We start from the raw sequence: 9,813 nt of genomic DNA on the forward strand, positions 1-9,813 counted from the left end.
ATGAAATAATTCCCAGATTCAGACTTCCCTGAGGTTTACAGAGTGACAATGGCCCTGCTTTCAAGGCTACAGTAACTCAGGGAGTATCCCAGGTGTTAGGTATACAATATCACTTACACTGTGCCTGGAGGCCACAGTCCTCACGGAAGGTCGAGAAAATGAACGAAACACTCAAACGACATCTAAAAAAGCTAACCCAGGAAACCCACCTCGCATGGCCTGCTCTGTTGCCTATAACCTTACTAAGAATCAGAAACTGTCCCCAAAAAGCAGGACTTAACCCATAGGAAATGCTATATGGACTGCCCTTCCTAACCTTATGTTTGACCAAGAGATGGCCAACTTAGTTGCAGACATCACCTCCTTAGCCAAATATCAACAAGTTCCTAAAACATTACAAGGAGCCTGTGCCCGAGAAGAGGGAAAGGAACTATTCCACCCTGGTGACATAGTATTAGTCAAGTCCCTTCCCTCTAATTCCACATCCCTAGACACATCCTGGGAAGGACCCTACCCAGTCATTTTATCTACCCCAACTGCGGTTAAAGTGGCTGGAGTGGAGTCTTGGATACATCACACTCGAGTTAAACCCTGGATACTGCCAAAGGAACCCAAAAATCCAGGAGACAACGCTAGCTATTCCTGTGAACTTCTAGAGGATCTGCGCCTGCTCTTCAAGCGACAACCGGGAGGAAAGTAACTAAAATCATAAATCCCCATGATCCTCCCTTATCATATTTTTCTCCTCACTGTTCTCTCACCCTCTTTCACTCTCACTGCACCCCCTCCATGCCGTTGTACGACCAGTAGCTCCCCTCACCAAGAGTTTCTGTGGAGAATGCAGCTTCCCATAAATATTGATGCCCCATTATACAGCAGCTTATCTAAGGGAAAACCCACCTTCACTGCCCACACCCATATGCCCCGCAACTGCTATAACTCTGCCACTCTTTGCATGCATGCAAATACTCATTATTGGACAGGGAAAATGATTAACCCTAGTTGTCCTGGAGGACTTGGAGCCACTCTCTGTTGGACTTACTTCACCCATACCGGTATGTCTGATGGGGGTGGAGTACAAGATCAGGCAAGAGAAAAACACATAAAGGAAGTAATCTCCCAACTGACCCGGGTACATAGCACCCCTAGCCCCTACAAAGGACTAGATCTCTCAAAACTACATAAAACCCTCCCCACCCATACTTGCCTAGTAACCCTCACTGGGCTCCATGAAGTCTCGGCCCAAAACCCTACTAACTGTTGGATGTGCCTCCCCCTGCACTTCAGGCCATACATTTCAATCCCTGTACCTCAACAATGGAACAACTTCAGCAGAGAAATAAACACCACTTCCATTTTAGTAGGACTTCTTGTCTCCAATCTGGAAATAACTCATACCTCAAACTTCACCCGTGTAAAATTTAGCAATACTATAGACACAACCAACTCCCAATGCAATCAGGTGGGTAACTCCTCCCACACGAATAGTCTGCCTGCCCTCAGGAATATTTTTTGTCCGTGGTACCTCAGACTATCGTTGTTTGAATGGCTCTTCAGAATCTATGTGCTTCCTCTCATTCTTAGTGTCCCCATGACCATCTACACTGAACAAGATTTATACAATCATGTTGTACCTAAGACCCGCAACAAAAGAGTACCCATTCCTCCTTTTGTTATCAGAGCAGGAGTGCTAGGTGGACTAGGTAGTGGCATTGGCAGTATCACAACCTCTACTCAGTTCTACAAACTATCTCAAGAACTAAATGGTGACATGGAATGGGTCGCCGACTCCCTAGTCACCTTGCAATTTCAACTTAACCCCCTAGCAGCAGTAGTCCTTCAAAATCAAAGAGCTTTAGACTTGGTAACCACCGAAAGACAGGGAACCTGTTTATTTTTAGGGGAAGAATGCTATTATTACATCAATCAATCCAGAATCATCACCAAGAAATTTAAAGAAATTCAAGATCGAATACAATGTAGAGCAGAGGAGCTTCAAAACACTGGACCCTGGGGCCTCCTCAGCCAATAGATGCCCTGAATCCTCCCCTTCTTAGGACCTCTAGCAACTATAATATTGTTACTCCTCTTTGGACCCTGTATCTTTAACCTCCTTGTTAAGTTTGTCTCTTCCAGAATCGAAGCTGTAAAGCTACAAATGTTCTTCAAATGAAGCCCCAGAGGCAGTCCATGACTAAAATCTACCATGGACCCTGGACCGGCCTACTAGTCCATGCTTCGATGTTAATGACATCAAAGGTACCCCTCCCAAAGAAATCTCAACTGCACAACCCCTACTACACCCCAGTTCAGCAGGAAGCAGTTAGAGCGGTCATCGGCCAACCTCCCTAAGAGCACTTGGGTTTTCCTGTTGAGAGGGGGGACTGAGAGACAGGACCAGCTGGATTTCCTAGGCTGGCTAAGAATCCCTAAGCCTACCTGAGAAGGTGACCGCTTCCACCTTTAAACATGGGGCTTGCAACTTAGCTCACACCCAACCAATCAGATAGTAAAGAGAGCTCACTAAAATGCAAATGAGGCAAAAACAGGAGGTAAAGAAATAGCCAATCATCTATTGCCTGAGAGCACAGCAGGAGGGACACTGATCAGGATATAAACCCAGGCATTCGAGCCGGCAATGGCTACCCTCTTTGGGTCCCCTCCCTTTGTATGAGAGCTCTGTTTCCACTCTATTAAATCTTGCAACTGCAAAAAAAAAAAAAAAAAAAAAAAAATTAAGAAGAATTAGTTTTAATTCTTATTAAATTTCTAAGAAAAACATATTCACAATTCCAGATTTCAAAGTCCATCTCATCAGTTTTACCTCCTACCACAGACTGTCATTTTTCTTTCTCTTCATTAACACAAAGGTCACTTTGTGATTCCTTCAATATGAGCTGGTATTATTTATTCCAACCCTGTGGTACGTCTTTTTTGCTCATTTTACTTTATAGACATTTCTCCCTCAAAAGTCTCAAATAATTTTCTATTAAATAAGTTGAATGACCTCTTTGTGGCATTCTTACCACTCCACCTTTCTGCAGCATTCAGCTGAGTTAAACTCACTCCTTTGAAAGTATCTCCCCAATCTATGACACTCTGATGTCCTCATTTTCCTCCTACAACTAGCCCCCAATCTTCAGAGGACCCTCTAAAATTGGCATTTGATGAAGTTCCCCTAAGTCCTTTTAAAACCTCACTGCTCTTCTGGAGAAGGTTTCAGCTGCTGTTTATTTGCAGTGACTCACAACCTGTATCTCACTAACAAGTTCCAAATACAACTTTATTTTTCTTCACACATTTGTGTGTCATTCTTGTGCAGGGGCCATGCCAATTTTCTCTGTATCGTTCCAACTTCAGTACATGCACTGCTGAAGTGAGCACCCAAATATAAATTTTTAACTCAACATTACCAATCCGTTCTTGCTTCTGAAAAACCAGCTCTCTTTCCTGTATTCTCTGCCTAACTAAACTTATGGCAAAAGAATCCTTTCAGTGACTCAGGCTGGAGGCAGGTGGAATGCCTGCCTTTCCCTTACTTCCCACATCTAATCAATAGCCTCACCCTGTCGATCCTATCTACCCAGTGATACTGGACTCCTTTGCATTCATTCCCAGGGCTCCTGTTCAATTTCTCCTAAATGGGTTATCGCTTTTTAATCTTGGTCAACTTGATGGGATAAAAAATGGTATCTCTTCATTGTTTTAATTTTAACTTCCTGACTTTCTAGTTATATGTTGTAACCTATCTCATTTCTCCTCTGCCCAGTTTTACTCTAGTTTTTGCTGTGATAGCCAGACTTTAAGCAAGTGTAATCTGACAGCACCTTGACTTGCCTGCTTTGGAGCTTCCCTGGTGTCACGTAAAGAGGTGCCTGGGGGAAACTGCAGGACACTGATACGTGTACAAAACTGGAATTGCAAGGTATTAATCCCCATGAGAAAAGTTTTAAGCAGTAGGCACAGAAGTGGGTTAAGTATTTTCTTTTTTTAAGACAGGGTGTCACTCTGTTTCCCAGGCTGAAATGCAGTGGGGTGGTCACAGCTCACTGCAGCCTCAAACCCTTATGCTCAAGCAATCCTCCCACCTCAGCCTCCTGTGCATCTGGGACAATAGGCACACACAGCCATGCCCAGCCAACTTGATAAGTGTTTTCACAACCTTCCCTCAACAAACAATATTAAGGTGCCTTTTCACCTATATTGTCTAAAATGGCAGCTACTTGACACGAATAGCCACTGAGCACTTGAAATGTAAATAGTCCAAGTTGACTATGTTATAAATGTAATATAAACACCAGATTCCAAAGGCAATATGAAATGAAAAAGATTTTCTCCTCATCAGAGTACAGCTTTCCTACCTGCCTATTTAGAAATGGCTACTTCTTCCTTAATGGGCCCAATATATGCTTAACAAATCTCAATTGTGTTGACTTACTCTTCAAGTTTGCAAAACTATTTCTGTGTGTGGGGCTTATCAAAAATGTTCTCGGCCGGGCGCAGTTGCTCATGCCTGTAATCCCAGCACTTTGGGAGACCAAGCCACGTGGATCACCTAAGGTCAGGAGTTGAAGGCCAACCTGACCAACATGGTGAAACCCCATCTCTACTAAAAATACAAAAAATTAGCTGGGCGTGGTGGCGAGTGCTGTAATTCCAGCTACTTGGGAGGCTGAGGCAGGAGAATTGCTTAAACCTGGGAGGTGGAGTTTGCCGTGAGCCGAGATCGCGCCATTGCACTCCATCCTGGACAACAAGAGCGAAACTCCACCTCAAAAAAAAAGACTGTTCTCCCAGCCTCAAAATAGATTATGCATACTTTTTCTGCATTCTCATAGATAGCAACCAATTATATAACTTTTCAGGCCATTATATTAAAATATTAGCTGAAAACAAATGCTTACTTTTCAACAATACACTCTGCAGTCATCCCTTCTTGAGCTGCACAAATGGCTGTCAGTCATCAGCCTTGACCGTATTCACGTTTTTTGCATCTCAGTTTTATTGGGCAGCTAGTAACTAATGTAGGTGCATAAGGCATAGTAAAAGCTGTAGAACATGTTTGTGTTCTAAAGAAGCTACAATCTAGGCAAGACAGTGATGGGCTTAAAGAACTGGGCTAGCAGAGTATACGAAGACCTTGGTGAGGGCTTTGTTCAGTTATCTTTTCCTCTGAGAAAAGACCTGTACCTTGTATTTAAACAAACAAACAAACAACAACAACAACAACAAAAACCTGCTAACAGGTACATGATTCTTGCCCTCTTGACCCCTTAGTAGGCTTTAGAGGGGGAAAGTGCTCAAGACCAGAAAATAATTCCCTGGGAGAGATGCTTGTGAGTACGCTATTGCTCTTGTAGCTGCCACCCTCCATGCTGAAGAGCTGCAGATGTTTGCTGGCTTGTGTAGATCTCTTGATAATATGTAGTTTATATCTAGAAATGCTCCTTGTTCTAAGGCACCCTGAATTCATCTCTTGAACACAGTGAGAGGATGAGTAGTGAGTAAAGTACTTACCACAGTCCTGCATTCTAAAGCTTTCCTGTACATTCAACCCTAAAACAATTCTGATTACAACTGCCAACACAAACATTTACACATTACGTCTAATTGTACTTCCACCAAGTTTACAAAGCATCTTAAATTCATCTTGTTATATCCTAAAGCTTTTCATGCTTTAGGATGTGAATGCTTATTTATTTTCTTATTCTGAGATCAGGAGAACAGTGTGAGAGAGAGATGGATGCTATTGGGAGAGAAGGGGAATTGACCAATAGAGTAAATTGCTCAGAGGCCAAGGGAACAGGGTCAAGGAACAAGGGTAAGTGTCATAGAACAAGTTGTGGAAGGGCCGGTCACAGTGGCTCATACCTGTAATCCCAGCACTTTGGGAGGCCAAGGCATGGCGATCACTTGAGGTCAGGAATTCGAGACCACCCTGGCCAACATGGTGAAACCCTGTCTCTAGTAAAAACACGAAAATTAGCCAGGCGTGGTGGTGCACATCTGTAATCCCAGCTACTCGGGAGGCTGAGGCAGGAGAACCGCTTGAATCGGGGAGGTAAATGTTGCAGTGAGCCAAGATCGCACCACTGCACTCCAGCCTGGATGACAGGACAAGACTCCATCTCAAAAAAAAAGAAAAAAACAAGTTGTGGAAGATGAGGATGTAGATCCCATCCTAGATGCTACAGATGAGTAAGCGTCAATAAGTTTGTAAGCTCACGGGAAGATACGTGAGAAAAATCACACCCAATTTCTCCATTTTTCAGAACAACTACATGGGCTCCTGAGAGTAAGTATGTTAGGTTAATGCTTGAGGAAGATTTAAAATAGTTATTGAGGAGTAGAATGGAGAAAGTCATATATTTACAGGTGGTAAGGAAAGTTCATAAAGTTAGATGAAGATATTGAGTTTGTTATAGTGGGAATACATGGCCGGGCACGGTGGCTCACGCCTGTAATCCCAGCACTTTGGGAGGCCGAGGCGGGCAGATCACCGGGTCAGGAGATCGAGACCATCCTGGCTAACATGGTGAAACCACGTCTCTACTAAAAGTACAAAAAAATTATCTGGGCAAGGTGGCGGGCGCCTGTAGTCCCAGCTACTCGCGAGGCTGAGGCAGGAGAATGGCGTGAACCCGGGAGGCAGAGCTTGCAGCGAGCGGAGATCACGCCACTGCACTCCAACCTGGGAGACAGAGCGAGACTCCGTCTCAAAAAAAAAAAAAAAAAAAAATAGTGCCAATCCATGTGTGTCTTCAGCAGTACTCAGCAGTCCTGTTATAGGAGGTCAGGGGATTGAATAAATAGGATAAGAATACATATCAGCCATCCTTGAATACCAGGAGCTTTATTTGTACAATTGATGCAAAGGATCCACTGAAGTTCTATGACCAGTGGATGACATTATAAGAGCAAAATATTACAATAGGGTATGGAGTGGGGAAAAACTACATTCACCCACACATTAGGTGACAGGGACAAGAATGAGGTCAGAAGCACTGTTAATGCAAGGAAGACAATAGGATCAAGCTCCACGCTAATAAAATGACTTCATGACTCATGCACTTACATGAAGCGCAGGTAATGAAATATTTTGAACTGGGTTAACTTGGATAATTTTATGTTTATTTTTTTTAGAAACAAGGTCTCACTCTGTCACTCAGGTTGGAATGCAGTGGTGCAGTCACAGCTCACTGCAGCCTAGAACTCCTGGGCTCAAGCTATCCTCCCACCTCAGCCTCCCAAGTAGGCTAATTTTTTTTTCTTTAAAAATATTGCCCAGGCTGGTCTCGAACCCTTGGCCACCTAAAGTGCTGGGGTTGCAGATGTAAGCCACTACACCCTGCCAAGAAATTTTTAAGTAGTAAATAAATAAATAAATATTTGTATATTTGTATTTTTTGTATTTTTGTATCTTGTCATTTTTGTGTTTTTAGTAGAGACGGAGTTTCACCATGTTGGCCAGACTGGTCTCGAACTCCTGATTTCAAGTGATCCACCTGCCTTGGCCTCCCAAAGTGCTGGGATTACAGGTATGAGCCACGGCACCCAGCCTACCCACCGCGCCCAGCCTACATAAATATTTAATGGTATCAACCACACCACGTATCTGCAGGGATCACTGGCAAGAGTGCGCTCCTCTCTACGTGGAATACAACAAAGATGACTGGAGAGAGAGGAGAGAAGCCAACCTTATAATATAGAGATAATTCTCTACAAAAGATGGCTTTGCTTGTTATTAGCTTCTGGTGGGGTCGAATTGTGTCCCTCCAAATTTCATATGTTGAAGTCCTGACTCCCAGTTCCTTAGAATATGACCTTATTTGAAAACAGGGTCATTGTAAATGGAATTGTTAAGATGAGGTCGTACTGGAGTAGGGTGGGCCCCTGATAAAAAACAACAGGTATCCTTATAAAAAAGAAATCTGGACACAGACGTAGACACGGGGAAAAGCCATGTGCAGGTGAAGGCAGAGATCAGGGTGATGCTGCAGAGGCTGAGGAATGAGAGACGCCAGCAGAGAGGGATGGAACAGGTTACTCCCTCAGAGTTCTTGGAAGGAACCGATCTTCCCACACCTTGATCTCAGACTTCCAGCCTCCACAACTGTGAGACAACAGATTTCTGTCATTTAAGACACCCAGTTGATATTTTGTTATGGCAACCCTAGCAAATTAATACAGTTTCCATCTTGAAGAAAAATCCAAGATTTTTACATTGTTGTGGAATAAACAAAACTATAACTTACATTCCACAATTGCATACAGCATCTGCTGTCTGGTTTCGTGTTCTCATGTTCTATTTAATTTTGTAAAGTCACAAAATTTTCCCCCAGGGCCGAGGGCATGCAGATGCAATATTGCAGAGGAACATGTAACCCCTTAGTTCCCCTCCTATCCCCAGAGCTCTGCTTTTGGCTCCCTCAGAGCCTAAGAGCCTCTTGTGACACAGGTACTCCTCAGTTACAGCCAGGTGTGTAAGCAACCGGGCAGAGTTAGGCTGGCACCACTATCAATGCCCTCTACCTAAAAAGGTACAACAGGAGCCACGCCTTCCTCTCCTATCCCATTCTGTGCTGTGAGGATTACCCTTCATCATGGTCCAAACTGAGGGCCTCACCCATGTGACATTCCAAATGTCACAGGGTCATTCTGACCACACTTATAGCTTGTTAAACCATTTACAATCTGTCCTCTTTGTGGTGTGGTAACTGTCAATCAGTGAAAGTTTTTCCAGGCCTTTTATGTAGTCATATGTGATGGTTAATTTTTGTGTCACCTTGACTGGGTCAGAGTCTCCAGACATTTGGTCAAACATTTTTCTCAGTGTCTGTGTGGGTGTTTCTGGCTGAAATAAACATGTGAATCAGGAAACTGAGGGAAGCAGACGGCCCTCACTCATATGGGTGGGTCTTACCCAGTCAATTGAAGACTGGAACTCAACAAAAGGGCTGAGTAAGAGGGAGCCCCTGCTGCCTGACTGCCTTGGCCTGAAACTGATTTTTTCTTTCCTTCAGACTCAAACTGAAACTCAGCTCTTCTTGGGTCTTGAGCCTGCTGGATTTCAGACTGGAACTACACCCTTGCCTGTCCTGGATCTCCAACTTCCTGACTCTAGATCATGGAACTGGTCCGCCTCCATAATCACCGGGACCCTATTCCTTATGTAAAATCTCTTCATATTCTATACAAGGAGATATATATATACACACACACACATATTCACACACGTATGTATATAAAAATATCTTTATATTCTATGTAAGGAGATATATATCTATATATAGATAGATATAGATATAAATAGATATAGATTATATATATCTCCTTGTATAGAATATATAGATATAGGTATAGATATAGACAGATATAAATCTTGTTGGTTTGTTTCTCTGCAGAACCCTAATACACTATATATTTAATCTAACCAGTTTGGTGGATTAAAGCAGTGGTCTGCAACCTTTTTGGCACCAGGGACCGGTTTCATGGAAGACAATTTTTCCACGGGCCAGGGATGGGGGGATGACTTTGGGATGAAACTGTACTATCTCAGATCATCAGGCATGAGTTAGATTCTCAGAAGCAGCATGCAGCTTAGGTCCCTCGCATGTTCACAATAGGGTCCAGGCTCCTATGAGAATCTAATGCTGCCGCTGATCTGACAGGAGGCGGAGCTCAGGGTTAATGCTCCCTCCCGCTCTGCTCACCCCCTGCTGTGTGGCCAGTTCCTAACAGGCCATGGACTGGTACTAGTCCACTGCCCAGAGGTTGGGGACCCCTGGATTAAAGTACAGTATGACCAGTAAT

General features: G+C 43.6%; 1 non-coding gene and 1 pseudogene across 1 annotated transcript; one reads left to right on the forward strand and one right to left on the reverse strand.

Annotated features, from left to right (window-relative positions):
• The first annotated feature begins 718 nt into the window (after positions 1 to 718).
• LOC126954931 (syncytin-1-like) lies at positions 719 to 2,327 on the forward strand (annotated as a pseudogene).
• Positions 2,328 to 3,277: 950 nt separating this feature from the next.
• On the reverse strand, positions 3,278 to 3,384 carry LOC126955783 (U6 spliceosomal RNA). The gene has a single exon (XR_007726082.1). It is a non-coding gene; the product is annotated as a U6 spliceosomal RNA (small nuclear RNA).
• Positions 3,385 to 9,813: the final 6,429 nt, after the last annotated feature.

This window comes from Macaca thibetana, chromosome 5 (assembly GCF_024542745.1).
Source record: "Macaca thibetana thibetana isolate TM-01 chromosome 5, ASM2454274v1, whole genome shotgun sequence".
Classification (NCBI taxonomy): Eukaryota; Metazoa; Chordata; class Mammalia; order Primates; family Cercopithecidae; genus Macaca; species Macaca thibetana.